Raw genomic sequence first — 20,186 nt, 5'->3', positions numbered from 1 at the left:
AGCTATTCGGGAGAGAGCATATCTATAAAATAGCTTGGATATCTGTAGGATTTCGACCAGGACTATGATTGGATTATATTTCTTCTAGTTATCATAACGAGTGAAATGGTAACGAGCGAAATGGGAGCGGGGAACGATTGCAACACGATACAGATAAGCGGGGAAAGGAGCGGATACGAATGCAACAAGCAGACAACCGCACAAGTGGATAGGTACGAAATGCTAGACCAGTCATCGGGACCGCAACATAATAGGGAAGGGAGAGGGTGCCGAGAGAAAAGAGAGCACAATATCTACGGACCAACCGAACTTGGGGGCCATATGACATGACGAACAAATATCATCTAAGTCTGGTCATATGTGCCCTACTGTTAGTCATCCAATCTATCTATATCTATACCTACATGATCCCACATAGGTTGGGAATGGACTCCATTAAAACCCACTCGAGGCATGATGCTTTTTATTGGATAGGCACCGCCGTAGGGATTGCTGCCGACATACTATAGTTAACCACCTTCGTTGTAGCAGTCATGATTATTCCAGCTTATCATACATACTAGTATCGAGGGTAATGGTGGGGGTAGGACTATCATATACAGGGGCCCCACCCGATATTCTTGTCCAAATGCCTAGCCCATTACACAACCACCTGCTAATACTCTCTACATTGAAGGGCCACCAACTAGTGGGCGAAGCACCCCTAGATATATCTGGCAGAATGACATTCCTTTCTCAAAACCCAGCCCTTCGAAACCATCACACGGGTAGACGCACCCATTCAGAGGGCTCACAGTGAGAGTCCCGATGTCAAACAACCAACATTGACATATATAGCCTTTAGTAGCTTGCACTTGCTTGTTCCAGTATTTATGAAACTACTTTGGATTCTCTAAAAACTTATCTCTTCCATTTTTTTTTCTAGTCCATTCTTTAGTTACTTATATATCGCTCAAGGCTGCCAAGGACAAGGTTACTTGGGCTTGGGAGCAGGAGCAGAAGCGGAGAGCGACATTTTCAAAAGCTCTCGGTTCGGGAGTGAATCAAGAGCGAATTTTTATATAATATATATTTTTTTATATTTTGATGCATATATGCGAACAAAAGCATGTAGAATGACAAATTAGATATAAAAAGCATAAATACATTCTTTCTGTGAAAATTCCTACTCTCAAGGAACCCCTACTGCAACAAAACTGAATTTACTTCGTCGACTTGATTTTAATATACATTATCAAGTTATTTTCTTAATACTAAAGTAAATTAATTCTACAACCTACACTACTTTAAATTGATTACATGAAACAAAAAATTGAGCAAAGAACAATATACATAGGACATAGTTATTTTTGGACAAAATAGTCCAGAAAAACCTAATGCAGGAAAACCGGTACAGTAGATCTGACGGTTTTCTATTATTAAGCAGTAGTTCTGAATATAATGTTGGATGCCCTCTCGACAATCCAGTGACAGAGAAAAAATATAATGGTGGAAAACTCAGTGAGATTACCTCACTTTACCCGACAGTTTCTGGTTGATTTGGCAGCAGAATTGGCTTACCTTGGCTATCTTTGCGCTGGCCCTATGTCAACCTTACAGGCTCTGCGTTAGTGTCTGCACTCTCTTCTGCCTCTTGGAACATCTGCGTCAACCTCTCTTCGCTGATTTGACAGTTCCTCGACAGTTCCAACTTTCTGTGTGGAGGGCAGCTTCTACTCTGCGCTGGCCTTGCTGGCTCCGCGTCAGGCCTGCGTGGGCCCAGATTGGCCCATCATCAGTCCTTCTAGTTGTTGCACTGCCTCCACTAATGGCTCTCCGTCTCTCTGTCTAGTATTCCCGAACTATCCCTGCCCCTCTGCTACAAAATGATCATTCAATTCGAATTCTCAGCGTCCTAGCCCCAAAAATCAAACTCTAGATCAATTCTTTCTCTCCATGTGTCTTTCTAAATGAACCCCAAGCCTCCTTCTTTTACTTTTCTCGTTGAGACTTCAACGGTCGAGATTAAGTCTCTAATCAACGGATAAGATTAAAACTTGGCTTGATCTGCTTTCTAGAACATTCTCACCCATATTTTGATTAATACCTGTTAATACTTTATTTTTTCCAACTTTAGACTTAAGAAACCCATTAAAAATATTAATTATTTTAATAAAATACAATCCGGGTGGAATTTCACCAAACGATTTCTGGGTTCTTTAGAACTCATGTTCCTTAGCCTCTCCACCAATTTTCATGGCTAGAGCACATCCGATGCTACCAAAAACTAACAGATTGAACCATATAACATCAATCATCTAGAAGTTATAATCTTCATCAACCATGTCCATAAGTTAGCAACATACAACATATTGAGTCTCATGATTCATCAATCTTAAAGTTTCAAGCTTTCGAAATTCAATATATAACTTTTATCATCAGTGATCACCAAAGTTGTAATTGTAAGCTAAGTGTAACCATTACAACACAGAATATCTAACATGAAATGAAATGTTATAAAATGAAATGAAATGAAACAACTTTCAACTTTCACGAAGCATCATATTCATAACCAATGAGTTATAATTGCCAACTTCAAACATAAATTGTCATATATTGTTTACAAAAACAATTCGTAATTCATTACCAATGAGTTATACTTGCCAAATTCAAACTTAAATTGTCATATATTGTTTACAAAAAAATCATAATAAATATGAAAGAGTCAACAACTATAAAAACTACTATAAAACTACTAGAAACTAGAAAAGACAAGTAAATCTATTATCTATGGCTTCCTCTTTTTGCCACAGGAAATGTCTAATTTCGGAGTAGGTCGTGGTGGTCTTCTAGGACTCTCCTCTTGCATAGTCGCACGACTAGAAATAGAAGGTACATGCCCTCCACGTGAGGATGTAGATGGAGGTGGCGACAACAAAGGAACAATTGTTGGAACTTGAGCACTGGCACTGCTACTGGATGGTGGGGTGGCATGGTTGGCGTTGCTTCATTATCATCTTTCAAAAGTTCTGCTTCCAATTCTTCTAGATGTATAGTGCCCTCATCTAAATTATCGTCCTTTGGGTTGTTGTCCCAAGTTTTATATGATGTATCCTTATGGGCTCGATCACAATAATGACTCAACAACCTCAAGTTGTAGTGCACATAAACCAAGCTTTCTGCTCGGTTTTCATTGAGTCTGTTTCTTCTCACATTATGGATGAAGCTGTAGGTGCTCCAACACCTCTTTGAAAAAGAAGTATTTACAACTTGTGAGAGCACCCAAATCATATTGATGTTCATACTAGAAAAAACTTTGCCCAAATCAATTGATGTTCATACTAGAAAAAACTTAAAAAGGCAAAAGCCTAAAGTAGTACATAATTTAAAATGCCCAATAGCCATAATATAGCAACAAAAATACAAAGCTTATGAAAGGAAGGGAGAAAAGAGAAGGGAATAGAAGAAAAGGAAAGGAGAAAAGGATAGGGGAAAAGGAAAGGAGATAAGAGATAAGAGATAAGAGAAAGCTTAAAGTAGTACATAATTTAAAATGCCCAATAGCCATAATATAGCAACAAAAATACAAAGCTTATGAAAGGAAGGGAGAAAAGAGAAGGGAATAGAAGAAAAGGAAAGGAGAAAAGGATAGGGGAAAAGGAAAGGAGATAAGAGATAAGAGATAAGAGAAATCTTAAAGTAGTACATTATTTAAAATGCCCAATAGCCATAATATAGCAACAAAAATACAAAGCTTATGATCATTAGTACGATCTTCAACATCAAGGAGATCCATATAAGCTTGAACCTCACTGCGTACTGGATCATCATCATCATCATTAGATGCAACAATGTCATCTAAAGGTATGCCAACCAATCTTGCATTTGGTAAAGGATTGTCATCATCATCATTAATTTGGGCAGCATCTTCAACGTTCAGAACCCCATCGTATAGTAGGTCCTTCTAAATATTCAAGTAGCTTCCTTGAACAAAGCCGAAGATTGCTATGCAGAAGACTACTATGCATAGAAACAAGTTTCTTAAGTTTCTTCGTTCTTTTAGAGGTAAGTCTATTCCTCTTAACAGAGTGTATGCAACTATAAGTGGACCAATTCCTTTTAGCACCTGAGGAACTAGCAACTTGAGATAGCAAACATGAAGCAAGATTTCGGAGCTCTGGGACCTGGCCCCCATACATTGTCCACCATCGAAGGGGTTTCTTCTAAGCATAATGCTTGATGTCCCTATTTGCATTTTGGCTGAATACAGGAGGGCTTATTGTACCAAAATCAATAAATTGTTCCCATATCACACTTGCTTCATCAACAATATACATCTTAGTTATAACATCAAGAAACCCTAGTTTTAACTCTTCATCATCAATAGGAAGAATTCTATTTGGTCTCTGTTGACCCTGCCGCCTACAAGTCAGTGAGAAAAGCGTTCAACCCCACAAGGTGTGGTTGGTGGCAAGGAACTCAGAGAAGGGGCTGTCGCACTAGTCCCGACTCTCTCCGTTTGAACCATCTCCTAGGTTAGTTAAGGGGGGTGGCCTCTAATGAAAAGTTAAGATAAAAGATGTGAGTTTTTAGGAGAGTGTTATAGTGAAAATGGATTACTTTTAATGATTCATGAGCAAATATGAAGTGAGCAATTTGAAATAACAATGCCAATCATTAATATGACAAAAACCATAAAACCAGTTCCTTATGAGAAATTTTATCAACAATTTAAAGATATATTTGCTCATAGTAAAATGCAATGCTCTCAAAAGAGAAAGCAAAGTAACCCTAAAATGTAAACAAAAATTGTTAGCACAAGATATGCAAGATACAAAATGTTTTCAAGATGAATAAGTCTACAAATCAAAGCATGGAAACTATCTTGCTCAAAAGGATACAAAGAGAACTCAAATGTTAGACCAAGATGACGACATGCAATTAAGTTTGCAACCCAAAATAATATTACTTGAAAGTGAAATCAACCATTCATGACAATATGCTATTAAACCAAAAGATGAGTCAATTTCCAAGTACAAGAAAAATTAAACTTGTTGCAAAATTAAAAGAGATTACAATGCTTGCATCCAAAGTGCTTCTTGAAATAAGATTTGCATGTGAGACTTTAAACCATCAAGATAGCAAGAAATTTAAGAACTTTGCAAACAAAGCAAATGTGATGGAATGAGTTCTAGGTTTATTTTATTAATTAGTGCTAAGACAAAGTTACAATTGAACTCTAGTCTTCAGACTTCATCCTCGCCCAAATATTTGGATCTCACAATGAAGAGTCAATAGAGGTAGAGGGTTTCTAAAAGTCCATTCAACCAACTTAAGTTGGAGGTAAGTTTTAGTGAGGCTTGAGGCTTTCCTATACCAAAATGCCTAGATGAAGTGCAAATTGTGCTAGTTCCCCAAAATAAACTAATGCTTCAAAGAAAAATAGTTTACAAAACTTGAGAGCATATGCATGTGGGAATTTAAATACAAGATTAGTAAAATTTGAATGTGAAGTGAAATGTGTTGATTTTAAGCATGCATAATATGAAATTAAAAGCTAGAAAACTAAGAAAAACTAAAAGCAAGATTAGACCACCCACAAGAATCCCTCCTCTAAATGAGGAAGGGGGATGCCATGGAAAAATCCCAAGCTCCCTCCAACAATTTTTTTTATCTTTTATTAGTGCTTAAAGTGGGTAAAAATGCCTCTAAGAGGGCAGCCCACAATACGAGAGAGATCTTTACAAAGATGAGACTCTAACAAAGCTAGACTCTCTCCCCAAAAAATATAACAACAACAAACTTGAAGATGGAAAAAACTCTCCAAAAGAGATTCACAAGGCTCAAAAGGCCCATAGCCTCGATGAGTTTGCAACTCTCTCCCAAGTGCTTATGGCCTCCTTAGAAATCAGTCTTTGGATAGCGTGAGGGGGTCCTGCATACACACGAGTGAGTAGTTTTCCAAAGCTTCTCCTCAAGCTCCTTGTTGCCCAATGCTCAAGCCTATGGGCTGCAAAACACAAAAAAAATACCAATTGTCAGTGTAAAATTAGGAAAAAGAAACCAAAACTAAACTTAGAATTTAATTTACAAAGTACTAGCTCAAGTAATGGGAGTGAACCCCCTTAGAATTTAATTTACAAAGTACTAGCTCAAGTAATGGGAATGAACCCCCATACTTGCTTAGCTTTAGAAATGACTCTTGAATAGGAGATATAACTTTGACTCTTGAATAAGAGATATAATTTTGAGAGAACTAGAACCAAAGAAGTATTTTGAATTTTAAATGGATGATCAAGTAGCTATAGACTAAGAAAACTCCCTTTTGCTCTTCGTTGGATGGAAAATTTGGAGTGAAAAAATGGCGAAGTCTTGGATCGCTGTGACTCTAGGAGTGAGTTGATATAATTGAGATTTCTTCCACTTTCAAATGGATTCCCGCATACAATATAAAATATCTTTCCTACACACTTTAACACGTATTAGTTTGCACAAGATTAGAGAAAAATAATGAATAAGATAAACCAAACTTTCCTCCTAAAATGAATTGGCAAGCTTATTCTTAGAAGACTACTCTAAATCAATGATATGTGCAAGATAGCTTGCACACATCAATCCAAGCAAGATGGCAAGCATAAACTAATATTAATTCAACATGTGAAAGAAATTAAACACAATAGCAGTAGTATGAAAAGACATCACCTCATAACGTCAAGAGAACACTAGCCAAATAGCCCCAAAGTCTTGATTGTATTAAGAAAGTATGCAAGTATAAAATGACAGAGTTTCCTCAAGCCCAATAGCTTATTACATGATATGATACAAATGAGAGCTCAAGGCTCTATTATATAGAACTATGGGAGTCAATTCCAATGTAGAAGTGATTAACAAGTGGCATGAGGTGACAATCCCATAGATAAATTCGAATTTGTTGAATGGAGCTCTAATGCCAAGTGTAAAAATCGAATTTTGGCAAGTGGACATCATTTTCTTCTTCCCTTATGTGCCAAATTCGAATTTTATGATAGAATGACAATTGTATATGGGTGGTAATCCATGTGGGGACAATTTCCCACAAAAATCTCCACCAAATATTCTCCCAAATCCTCCCAAATGTGCATTAACTTCACAAATTCAAATTTCCAAGTAAGCAACTTTCTCCTTTAATGCCAGAAATTCGATTTTATTTGAGCACATGTCATTTTCTTGATTTTAGGAGTCCACATCACCTTGAGACTTCACTTTAACTCCCCCATAATTTTCCACCTCATTTCCACAACATTTAGCATGTGTGGATATTTATTTTTCTCCATTTATTTAATTTCTGGTTTAATTAATTGCCAGATTTCCCACTAAACCTAGGAAAAATGGGTTTTGAGGGTTCAAAACACATTTTTAACCCATTAAAATGTGTCATAGTAGAAAGTTGAAGGTGAGAGGTGCAAATTTCATTACTCATACCCCATACAACTTATCTAGACATCATTTATTACATTACAAATACAATTTTATTAGCAATTTCTGTAGTGTGGAAAATCTAAAAAATAAAAAAATGACTACTTAGACCTAACCAAATTTCACAAATTTTTTTGTGTGATCTAGTATGGTAATATATATCGACTTTTGCCACTAAGATGTGTTAGGGGCTCAACCTTCAAAATGTCACCCCGGCTTTGCGGTAAAATGTGAGTGAAAAAACCCAAAGAATTATCCGCCTTTGAAAAAGAAGGGATAATTAACCAGATAAAAAAAACACGCCAAGGTGTACTTGTTTGCTGATCGAGTCCCAACATCTTAGGTCTGTTACAAACTCAAAAACTCATCATTACTAGTATCACTTATTACAATTCCTCGCATGATGTGGAATATGAGTACAAGAAAGATGATGAGAAGATAGAAGTAGAGTTAAAAAACTACGTTGATTGATGATATCTGATGGTACAAGTGTCCTATGGATTATACTTGGGCAAGGAGTCTTCATATAATCATCAGGTGCCACTCTAGTGGTTAACAATCTCTACGTATACCACTTTGGATTAAAGGCATATGCAGCCATGTGAAGGGAGGTATTGAGTTTAAGCCATCTTTTTTCTATCAACTTGTGGATTTCATGGAAAAACTGCAAAGAAGTGTTTCTTTGGAAAATGATGTGCTTTACCTTACCCACCATGGTATCAATACAGTTATATATTTCTCCGAGAGTAGGAGAATTTGAATCAGCATACCTGATCAACTCCACAATTGGAGCTGTGAAAGAGACAACATATCTACAATCAGCCCACCAATCCTCATTAAGAAGCATTTCTCTTATCTTCTTCGCTAGACTTTTTCCATGCATTCCACTCTGAAGAAACAACTGTGGCTTGTAAGGATGCATATACCTCAACCACGTGCTGAAACAACAGTTGCTTGTAAGGATGCATATACCTCAACCATGTGCTGAAGCAAAATAAAGTATGTGGCATATCTTGTTTCTGTAGATTTTAAAAAATGCTTCTTTCAATACATTCTGTAAATTTCCAAGGAAGCATGGTGGTTGCAGATGAACATTTGTGCCTCTCTTGCATCTGAAATGACTTTTGAACCAATGTCTTTTAAGAGATTGTTAAGGGCATGTACTCAACAAGAAGTCCAAAGATGTCTATATCGACTTTGGATCATCAATCCCATTTCTTTACAAACAAGTGCTGCATTTGTGATGACATGTACCACATTTGAAGGACCAACCTCATCAATTGCATCCTTCAACATTTCAAACATGAAAGGAGCATCCTTAGTTTTTCCACTGCAATCAATTGCTTTTAAAAAAAGGCCCTTATGGTGATATGACAATAACATTCAACAAAGGTCTTTGTTGAATATCTATCCAACCATCCATGACAATTGAGCAACTTGAATGAACCCAAAATTGTTTGAGGTCCTCCATAAGTCCATGCATTCTTGTAACCCCTCTATTTAATAATGAAGTCCTCATTTTGTTGTACCCTAGGGGTGAATATCTTGTCCTTGCATGTTAAAATTGGCAACTAGGGCCAAATAACGCTTTGGACAACTCTTTTGATGAAGATAATTATTGCATTAAGTTCCTCACTTCAAGAGGACCAAAATCGACCTAAACATCGTCAAACTTGGATAAGGAGAAGTGGGTTTTTGAATTCATGTTCTCTCATCTTAAATTATTAAGGTCAGCCTCTCCTCTATGTCGGCTCATCATATCCAATAGTCACGTCTCTTGATGCCCATCAAATAGAAGAGTCCTCCATCCATATTTGGCATCATCATATCTCATTCTTCTTTCTGAAATAGTCGCAGAAGAAGGCAGTCTCCAACGAAGATGGTAAGGGCAAGGATAGCATCATCTTAAGTCTCCTTGATGGGCTGTAAGAAGGCAGTCTCCAACGAAGATGGTAAGGGCAAGGATAGCATCATCAAAGTCTCCTTGATGGGTTGTATTCCACAGGCTAGTGATCGAGGTTGTTTGGGCTATTTTGTAACTTGATCTGGGGCTTTTATCCTCCATTACAGATCCGAATTTAGGGCAGAGGATTTCGCACTGTTTAAGGGCTGATTTATATTATGTTGAACATGATTCTCATGGATGATCCCTCCTAGAAACAGGCCGCACTTGATAGGGCCACCTTCATCCAGATCTGAAGCCCTCATCCTCAGACCAACATGATTCTCATGGAAGATCCCTCCTAGAAACAGATTGCATGTTGAAGTTTCTAATTTTCCTTAGTTAGAAACCCTTCATGCACTTTTTCTGATTTATTCCTACCTACTTGTTATTTTTATTTAACAAGTTATCTACAAAGTAAATACTGAAAATAAACACCAGTGCATGCTCAACATATTACAGATCAACAACTAAAAGAAACAATAACAAACACACCACATGACACCATTATTTTTGGATCAATGTCCCTGGAAAAACCCAATGTGGGAAAACCGGTGCATCTATCTGAGGGTTTTCTTATTAAGCAATATCAGAGTACAATCTGGGTGTCGTAACTGGCCTACCCAACAGAGAATTTCCTTAGCAGCTATACCTCACAGTTTGAGAGAAATCTCCTGGCTGAAACCTCAGAAAATGCTTCCGGTAGCTCCTCAGCACAAAACTGCTCCTGCAACCCCAATGTCTACCCAATCTGGACTGTGTCAGTTCTTCTCTGTCTCACGCTGGCCTTGTGTCATCCTTTCTTGGCTTGCGTTAGCCCCAAGAGGCCTTGCGTCAGCCCTTGGAGCCTCTGCGTCAGCTACGCTGGCCCTTCTGGTGCTCTGCGCAACACTTGGCTACCTCTGCGTGGACCTGCGTGAGCCCTTGCTGGTTTTGCGTCACCCTCCTTGGCTGCCTTTGCGTGGCCCTGCGTGAGCCCTTGCTGGCTTTGCGTCACCCTCCTTGGCTGCTGCGCTGCTCTCCCGGCACAATCTCTGCCTTCTCTGTTCCTCTGTACTCAATGCCCCTCAGATGCTCTCCCGATCACTGATTCTATCTCTCTTAGCAAACCCCGCTCTAGAGAATAGAATGACTGATCATCTGGTGTGATCTCCAAGTGACCCTCAAGCCTCCTCTTATACTTTTCTTGTTGATGATTCAACGACCGAGATTAAGTCCCTAATCAATGGCTAAGATTAAATTTGGCTTGATCCATGTCTTTTGGACCACTCTAACATAGATTCATATTAATATTTTATTTTCACTAAGTTTAAACTTAGGGACTCCATTAAAAATATTAATTATTTTAATATCTCCTGATCTGTTTAGAATTTGCCCAAACCCTTTCTGGGTATTGGAGATCTCATGTGCCCCAACCTCTCCACCAATTTTCGTGGCTAGAGCACATCCGATGCTACCCCAAATCAACACTCCCTCTTAGCGAGGACTGTGCTTTAGCAATACTCCTCACTGAGTATTACTCTGATCATCCGGCATCAATACCTGTGCTGATGCTAGGCCTTCCTGCCCAACATCCTTTGCACTGCTGCCTCTTGTACTGCTACCCATGGTTCTGCCATTGCCATTGCTGCATTTGTACGACAGCTCCCTCTGCATTCATGTTGCTGCTGGTCCTTTCTCCCAGCACTGCATCCGCACTGCATCTCCTCTCATCATGCTGCATCGTGCTGCCCACTACTGCTCTGCAACTCAGTTACTGAGAAGTAAGTAACTGATCTCCCAATTGACCTCCCTGTTGGGCTAGAAACACCCACTGATGCTGAAGCTCCCTCTGCCGCTGACAAGTGCTCCCTCTCTTTGATCTTTGTGCTGCTGCTGCAATAACTCCTTGCATCTCGCACCGTTGCACACCTCTTTGTGCCTTCCTGCACTGGTGCAACACTCCTGTGCCTCTCTCACTGCTACAGCCTACTAGCTCTGCATTGTCTCGGGACTCCTGCATTGTAGCTCCCTTTGCTGCTCCATTCGCATCCGTCTCTACCCACCCATCCAGTCCTGCTACTCCTCGTCAGGGCTCCCGTAGCAAGGTCTAATCCAAGAGTCTAGGTACCTCGAAGATCCTGCCCCTCATCGCCTGTAGTCCACCTGACTACAACTTGATGTCTCCCCACTTCCGCTCAAGTGGTGTGTGTGCACTCATAACACAATCATCGTCTGTCAAAACTTCCTTCTTTGCCCGTGCTGGTGCTGCCTTAGTCTTGGAAGACTCTCCCTTACTCTTCTTCCTTGGGCACTGAGTCGCATAATGACCCATCTCCCCACAGTGGAAGCACTTGATCTTGGAGAGATCTTTCTTCTTCCGCTTCTCCTGCTTTCCCTTAGATGCTAGGGCTACATCTTCCTCCTGCTGCTTGACCTTGATCCCTTTGCTACTGCTACCTGTCTTTGACTGCTGTTTGATCTCTTCCTGGCGAAGAGCTGCCCACATCTCGTCCCAAGGTAGGAGAGTTCCTTTGCCCAGGATGCTCTGGACAAACACTTCCCACTCTTCTGAGACAACATTCAGGGCTGTCCTCACCATAAGCTCCTGATCCGGTGTCGCTCCTATAGTAGTCAATTGATCTTGGATCTCATTTAGTCCTCCGAGGAAGGAGTCAATCGATTGACCCTTCTTCATCTGATACGACCTCTTTTGGTTCTCGAGCAACATTCTTCTCTGGAAAGAAGTATGCTAGTACAAGTTCTTGAGAGCCTCCCACATCTCAACTGCCGTTTCCTTCTCGGCTATTTGTGGTACCACATGATCCTTGACCCCGACAAGGATAATGCACTTGGCCCTCGCCATTGCCTCCTCGTACTTGTTGTTATCATTGGGGTCGACTAAGATAGCTATAACCTTCAAGGCGAAGTTCTTGACAAGATTCCTGTCAAGCACTGATAAGATTCTGGCCTTCCAGACTACGAAGTTTGATACTCCGTCCAGTCTATCCTGGTCTCTTACCTTGTGTAGTGCCATGATGCTCCTTTACTTCCCTCTTGGAAGTTCTCTATTCAACTCCTCTGAGTCTCTACTTCCCGTCTGGAAGTTGTCTTTTGGACTCCCTCTGAGTCCTGATTTCCCTCCTGGAAATCCTTCTGCCGCTTGTCGAGATGGCCCCTACTCTGATAGTCTTGTGCAACTGCACTGCTGATCCGGGTTCCTTGGCGAGAAACCCTCGGTAACAACTCCTCTGGCCTTGCTCTGTCAAGTACTGTTCTGACTATAGTACCTCACTAGCTCCACTTTGCAATATTCTCGCAGCCTTCTAGACCCTAGCAACTACCTCTCTGTGAACTGCATCAACCCCTCTCTGTCTCACACTTCCTCTGTCACCCTGGATGGGTCTGCATCAGCCCTCTAGCCCTCTGTGTCAGCAATGCTGGCCTCTCTGAGGCTCTGCGCAGTTCCCAACTTCTTTTCCATGGTCCTGGCTGGCTTTACGTCACACTTCCTTGGCTTCTGCGCTACTAGAAACAACTTCTGTCACCTCGGGACAACTGTTTTCTGCTGCTATTGCTCCGCTCGGCTGATGTCTTTTAGTCCTCCTGTGATTTGCAATCACGCTTTGATACCATGTTGAAGTTTCTAATTTTCCTTAGTTAGAAACCCTTCATGCACTTTTTCTGATTTATTCCTACTTACTTGTTATTTTTATTTAACAAGTTATTTACAAAGTAAATACTGAAAATAAACACCAGTGCATGCTCAACATATTACAGACCAACAACTAAAAGAAACAAGAACAAACACACCACAGGACACCATTATTTTTGGACTAATGTCCCCGGGAAAACCCAATGCGGGAAAACCAATGCAGCTATCTGAGGGTTTTCTTATTAAGCAATATCAGAGTACAACCTGGGTGCTGTAACTGGCCTACCCAACAGAGAATTTCCTTAGCAGCTATATCTCACAGTTTGAGAGAAATCTCCTGGCTGAAACCCTGGAAAACCCTTCCGGTAGCTCCTCAGCACAACACTGCTCCTGCAAGCCCAGCATTTGCCCAATCTGGCCTGTGTCAGCTCCTCTCTGTCTCACGCTGGCCTTGTGTCAGCCTTTCTTGGCTTGCGTCAGCCCCAGGAGGCCCTGCGTCAGCTTTGCCTCTGCGTGGCCCTGCGTGAGCATTTGCTGGCTCTGTGTGACCCTCCTTGGCTGCTACGCTGCTCTCCCGGCACAATCTCTGCCTTCTCTGTTCATTTGTACTCAATGCCTCTCAGCTACTCTCCCTCCCGATCACCGATTCTATCTCTCTTAGCAAACCCCGCTTTAGAGAATAGAATCACTGATCATCTAGTGTGATCTCCAAGTGACCCTCAAACCTCCTCTTATACTTTTCCTATTGACGATCCAACGGCCGAGATTAAGTCCCTAATCAACGGCTAAGATTAGATTTGACTTGATCCATGTCTTTTGGACCACTTTAACACAGATTCATATTAATACTCGTTAATATTTTATTTTCCCTTTAAACTTAGAGACTCCATTAAAAATATTAATTATTTTAATATCTCCTGATCTGTTTAGAATTTGCCCAAACCCTTTCTGGGTATTGGAGATCTCATGTGCTCCAACTTCTCCACCAATTTTCGTGGCTAGAGCACATCCGATGCTACCCCAAATCAACACTGCACTTGATAGGGCCACCTTCATCTAGATCTGAAGCCTTGATCCTCAGACTGACATGATTCTCATGGAAGATCCCTCCTAGAAACAGGCCACACTTGATAGGGCCACATTCATCCAGATCTGAAGCATTGATCCTCAGACCGTGTAGCTACTAAAAGGAGGCCGCTGTCTGTCATACTTAAACAGTGAGTATTATGGTTCGTTCTTGGAGCCTAGAAGATTATTAAAGGCCAGTGTACTGATGGAGGGACCATATGAAGGGAGGCTGCAGTCAAATCTAAGGTCTGCTTGATGTGAACAAGGTGCCTTGTGCAGACTGTGTTTTTCCCTAACCAATGTTCAGAATTACAGAGATGTCTCTAGCCTTTGATGTTCCAGAATTTCAGATTGACTGGACCTAAAAGTAAAGGCAATGTTGTTAGACATTCTATTGGCAAGTCAATTTTATTGTACTCTCTCTCTGCTGAACATTTGAGATTTATAATAAAAAGAATTGATAAAAGGTTTTTTTCGGTGGCTTGAGCCATATGCTTGTGTTCTTTCTCTTGTTTTGGGTTGTCTTCTGTTTTTATTGCTAAAGTTCTTTATTCAGTTACAAGATATATGATAAGAAATGGAAAATTGAATGGGCTAATATGGATCTCTGTGTAGCTGTCCTATGTCTTGGCTTGTCTTCTGCTTTTATAGAAGTCCTTTATTCAGTTACAGGATATGTGATAAGAAATGGAAAATTGAATGGGCTAATATGGATCTCTGTGTAACTGTCCTATGTCTTGGCTTGTCTTCTACTTTTATTGCTTAAGTCCTTTATTCTTCTGCTTTTATTGCTTAAGCCCTGTATTCAGTTAAAAGATATATGATAAGAAATGGAAAATTGAATAGGCTAATATGGATCTCTGTGTAACTGTCCTATGTCTTTGCTTGTCTTCTGCTTTTATTGCTTAAGTCCTTTATTCTTCTGCTTTTATTGCTTAAGTCCTTTGTTCAGTTACTTTATTCAGTTACAAGATATATGAGAAGAAATGGAAAATTGAATGGGCTAATATGGATCTCTGTGTAACTGTCCTATGTCTTGGGTTGTCTTCTGCTTTTATTGGTCATTTATTCAGTGACAAGATATATGATAAGAAATGGAAAATTGAATTTTATTGGTCATTTATTCAGTGACAAGATATATGATAAGAAATGGAAAATTGAATGTGGATCTCTGTGTAACTGTCCTAGGCAAAGAACATGTTCAAAATTTAACATGGTATCAGAGCTCAGGAAAAGACAAGCCCAAGCAGAGAACATGTTCAAAATTTAACATGGTATCAGTGCTCAGGAAAAGACAAGCCCAAGCAGATGTAAAAGATGTCTTCTTCTTTTATTGCTTAAGTATTTTATTTTATTTTTCTTCAGTTACAAGATATATGATAAGAAATGAGAAATTGAATGGGCTAATATGGATCTCTATGTAACTGTCCTAAGCAAAGAACATGCTCAAAATTTAACATGGTATCAGAGCTCAGGAGAAGACAAGACCAAGCAGATGTGAAGGAGAAAAGCAATCACGAGAAAAGGTTCATTGCTTAAGAGCTTATGGGCATCGTTTGGAATTCATCAAGTGGTTATGGGCATCGTTTCGAATTCTTCAAGTGGTTGCGGGTAGCTTCTCTCATTGCGATCTGTGGCCTTTCCTGGGGTCATCTCCTTCTCCTGAATCATTATATTGTAGGTTATACCCCTACGAGTTGAAGCATCAACCTTAAAGTTCTGTGGCCTTTCCTGTGGCCATCTCCTTCTCCTGAATCATTATATTGTAGGTTATACCCCTACGAGTTGAAGCATCAACCTTAAAGTTCCTTATGAAGACAACGAAGCCCTAGTTCATATTGATTATGGTATGAAATTTTGTTCGAACAGAGAAAGAGTACTTGATCCAGTGCAATGGGATAGCATCCCGTGAATCATGAAATTGCCAAGTCCTGCAATCAGACCTCTGAAAAGGATAATCATGTTCTGCTATAGAGGATTTGATACGCTATCCAAACTGGAGATACTCACAGCCTTCAATTTGCAAATATCATACATATCCGTGGCTTGATCTTAAGGCATATCTGTGTCAATTACAGACTGATCCCTTCCTTGAAAGATGATGAGTCAGTCAAATCTCATTTTGAATAGGTCTCATACTATTCAGATGTGACCTTGCACGTCAAATTATGGAAGATGGATCTGAATTTCAAAATCTCTATATTTTCTGAATTGCTTGCTCTCTTGCCTGTAAAAGGGAAGCAACCTAGTTCGAGTTTCTGAAGTCCTAAAGAGCTAAGGAAGCAACCTATCTCCTAAATCGATTTCTAGGCAGAAGTATTTCAGAAGGTTTGTTCTAAAATCTCTTCTCCAAGAGATGAATCGAAGACTCCTCCATTCTGGGTATAGATATTATGAAAACCCTCTGTCATTTTAAAGAAGGCCGAACTTGCAGCCCTGTATATTAGTGAAGAGGACAAGATCTAGTCTTAAGGCTCATACTCATATTTAGTCCAAGAATGCTCAGGTAGACTATGGAATATCATTCAAAGCATACTTATCTCAGCTCGTATAAATTTCACCTAAAAGAATTCTTCGTCAATTTAGCAAATCTTCTCCGTAATCATCAAAATCTCATTATGACCTGTTGAAGCTTCCTCTACAGCAAAGTCTAATCCTGAGCAACATAAGGGAATAAGCTCAAAATCTGGTCTTGCAAACTACTTTAGGCAGTGAGAATTGTTTCTATAGCCGAGATTCAGTTAAAGTCATGATCCTAGATCTCCTGGAAAGGAATGGTCTCACTAGTTACTATAAATCTCAAGAACAGCCACATCTTCTAAGCCAGGAAGGCCATATCAAGAAGCAGAGCCTTGTGCAGTTACAGCTTCTTAGTTACCTCATAGGTAGCATCAGTACCTCTATGCATGGTATATCAGCAGGTATGCTATCTCCTATACAACTCTGCATCTCTTCTGGTCTCCTTTCAGTTTAATATTGTATGATATCGTTTCAATCTGTAAGCAATGATTATATTGTGATTATATTGCAACACTTATGAAGAGATGACAAAAGTATAATCTTGTTCACAAAGAGAGTTGTGAACAAGACAGACATTAGATTTTCTTGATTGAATATTTTCCTCTATACAATCTATTAGTTAAAGATATTGGAGCTCCTGTTGTCTTTGGCTTCCTGGATAAAGGTTATGGCATACTTGAAGTATTTCAAAGAACAGTTATTTTATTTTCTCAACCCTTTGAAGTATTCAAAGAACCGTTATTCTATTTTCTCAAGCCTCTGTCGTAAAGGAAGAGGAGCCAAGGAAACCAGAGAGATGGATTATTACCCTGCTCTCAATTGAAGCATCTATTCATGCTATTGTGATAAGAATATCAATATGTGCTGACCGGTGAAGTCAATGTAAGTTTCCTTGATATTAAATCCATAGTTTGTACAAGTGATGTGGTCAACACTCTCATTTACATCATGCAGTGAAAGCATAAATAACAAGGAAAATTTCCCTTCCACTGTGAGGAGAAACAGTCTTCTTATCTTCAGTGTCTTATCTTGAAGACCTATTCATACTATTGTGATAAGAATATGTGCTGACCGGTGAAGTCAATGTAAGTTTCCTTGATATTAAATCCATAGTTTGTACAGTGATGTGGTCAACACTCTCATTTGCATCATGCAGTGAAAGCATAGATAACAAGGAAAATTCTCCTTCTACTGTGAGGAGAAACAGTCTTCTTATCATCAGTGTCTTATCTTGAAGACCTATAGTAGAGCAGGGACACTGTTAACAATTCTTGAAAAATCTCTCTGGATATCCTGAAGCAGGTCAATAGTTCTGAACCCAAGAAAGATGATGAAGGTTGCAATATGAGCAACCTTGAAAGTTTCTTATTTTAAAAGAACCAGGACCAGACCCTTGCAGCAGCCTCCTCATTGAAGAAGGAAACTGAGAGGAAGGATGGTTGTACTCAGATGCCTCAGACCTTTGCATCATGGATTAATAGCTGTCATGAAGTTGCTGGATAAAGAAAAAGATTTCTTCAGGACCATGAAGATGATTTTCTCTCTGATCTGAAGAAGAGCATTTATGAAATTCTCTGACTCAATTGCAAAATGTCATTTTAAAAGGATGAGGATCAGATTGATGAAGTCTGCATAAGTACCTGAAGCAAGGCTTCAGAGGGAGCCATTGAATCCTTGGTAAACTGTATAGATGACTATGGCGGCACTCAGACCAAAAGCAAAATTACATGAAAAGTAGCTATGACTTGGGCAAGGCCACTTTCTCAATATTTAGAGGGAGCAATGATTGAAAATGCAGTTTTAATGATGTCTGTTGATATCAATATAAGATTTTCAGAGCCAAGATGAAAATCTTTGATACACCATTTCCTGCACTTAAAAGCCTGGTGAGATGGAGAATCTATTGATCCCTGGTTTCCTTGATAATCACCTATCACATGCCTCTAAGTCAAGTTATGGATGTGCCTATCACATGCCTCTATGTCAAGTTATGGATGTGCCTCATATATTAGGTAGCTGCTTGCTACTATTTATCAGAAATTCTCTACCGGAATATAAGGCTTCATGAATATTCTGATCACATGCCTCTAGCCTCTATGTCAATTTATGGATATGCCTCATATATTAGATAGCTTCTTGCTACTATTTATCAGAAATTCTCTACCGGAATATAAGGCTTCATGAATATTCTGATACTGTCCTATATTCCTTGAAGCTGAATGCATGGCTTATTAGAAATATTCCTTGAAGCTGAATGCATGGCTTATTAGAAATATTCGTTGAAGCTGAATGCATGGCTTATTATGAAGCCAGTTGGTTGTTGAAGACCTCTCGGATAGCAGGGTGATGAGTAAAAAGGAGTACACCTCGTGCTATATTCCTTGAAGCTGAATGCATGGCTTATTATGAAGCCAGTTGATTGTTGAAGACCTCTCGGATAGCAGGGTGATGAACAGAAAGGAGTACACCTCGTGCTATATTCCTTGAAGCTGAATGCATGGCTTATTATGAAGCCAGTTGGTTGTTGAAGACCTCTTCAGTAAGCTATTTAGGCACGTGCTGAAATCCACCGTTGTATATTGCAAAATGGGATTCACCTTTCAGAGAATCATATTCACTAATGTTATCACTTTATTCAGGATATGTTATTGACTCCTATTATACTCCTATTATCACTTTATTCAGGATATGTTATAGCAAGGAACATTCCTGTTTATGGAAGAACACTACCAAGATTATGGCATGTTCAATTACAAAGTGGATGGATTTTATGATAAGCAGGCTGCCAGATGGACACTTTGCACCCTGAAAAGACAAGTTTAGGCTGTGGTCTCCCTGAGTAAGAGGGAGTAAAATCAGTGAAATATTATCTTCATCAAGATATGATGAAGCAGATGATTGCTAAGTAGATGAAATGCAAGAAGCAGAGGATTGCTAAGTACTGCCAAGATATCTGTTGTAAACCAATATATTTGCTATATATACATCTATATGCTGCTGAATGGAGCTATGAGGCTCCCATTGATCTAGTCTTGACTTTCAGAAATGAGCTTGGCACTATTCCCTATATAAAGGGATCCTTGGTTAAGATTGAACATTGAGCTCCGGGAACTCCTGGGGGCTTGGGGTACTTATTGAGCTATATGAGCGACCATAGGGTGAGTGGTTCACCTTCCCCTATTGGTGCGTTGTGTACAGGGTGAGTGGTTCACCTTCCCCTATGATACTCCATGATATCTCATGGTGGTTGACATGTGTGTAGGGTGAGTCATTCACCTTCCCCTACGATTGCGGAGACATGTAGATGGTGGTTGACATGTGTATAAGGTGAGTGGTTAATCTTCCCCTACGATTGTGAACACATGTATGTAGGAGGGGTGTTTCACCTTCCCCTACGATTGCGGACACGTGTATATAGGATGAGCATCTCAGCTTCCCCTACTGTCGCTGACATATGCATAGGATGAGTAGTTCACCTTTTCCTATGGCATATGGGTAGGATGAGTGGTTCACCTTCTCCGACGGATATCCCAGTGAGAGATGCATATAGGCATTTGTTGAGATGTCGGTGGGACATGGTCCAACCTT

General features: G+C 39.8%; 1 long non-coding RNA gene across 1 annotated transcript in view; it reads left to right on the top strand.

Annotated features, from left to right (window-relative positions):
- The window catches only part of LOC149216465 (uncharacterized), a 117,810-nt gene extending 101,291 nt beyond the window's left edge, over positions 1-16,519 (top strand). The window contains exon 4 of the long non-coding RNA XR_016250556.1: positions 15,267-16,519. This is a non-coding gene — a long non-coding RNA (uncharacterized LOC149216465). The remainder of the gene's footprint in view (positions 1-15,266) is intronic.
- Positions 16,520-20,186: the final 3,667 nt, after the last annotated feature.

Source organism: Pinus tabuliformis, chromosome 1_1 (assembly GCF_031772625.1).
Source record: "Pinus tabuliformis cultivar Carrire ecotype Pingquan chromosome 1_1, CPIR1, whole genome shotgun sequence".
Lineage (NCBI taxonomy): Eukaryota > Viridiplantae > Streptophyta > Pinopsida > Pinales > Pinaceae > Pinus > Pinus tabuliformis.
This window is presented reverse-complemented; position numbering and strand designations above follow the sequence as displayed.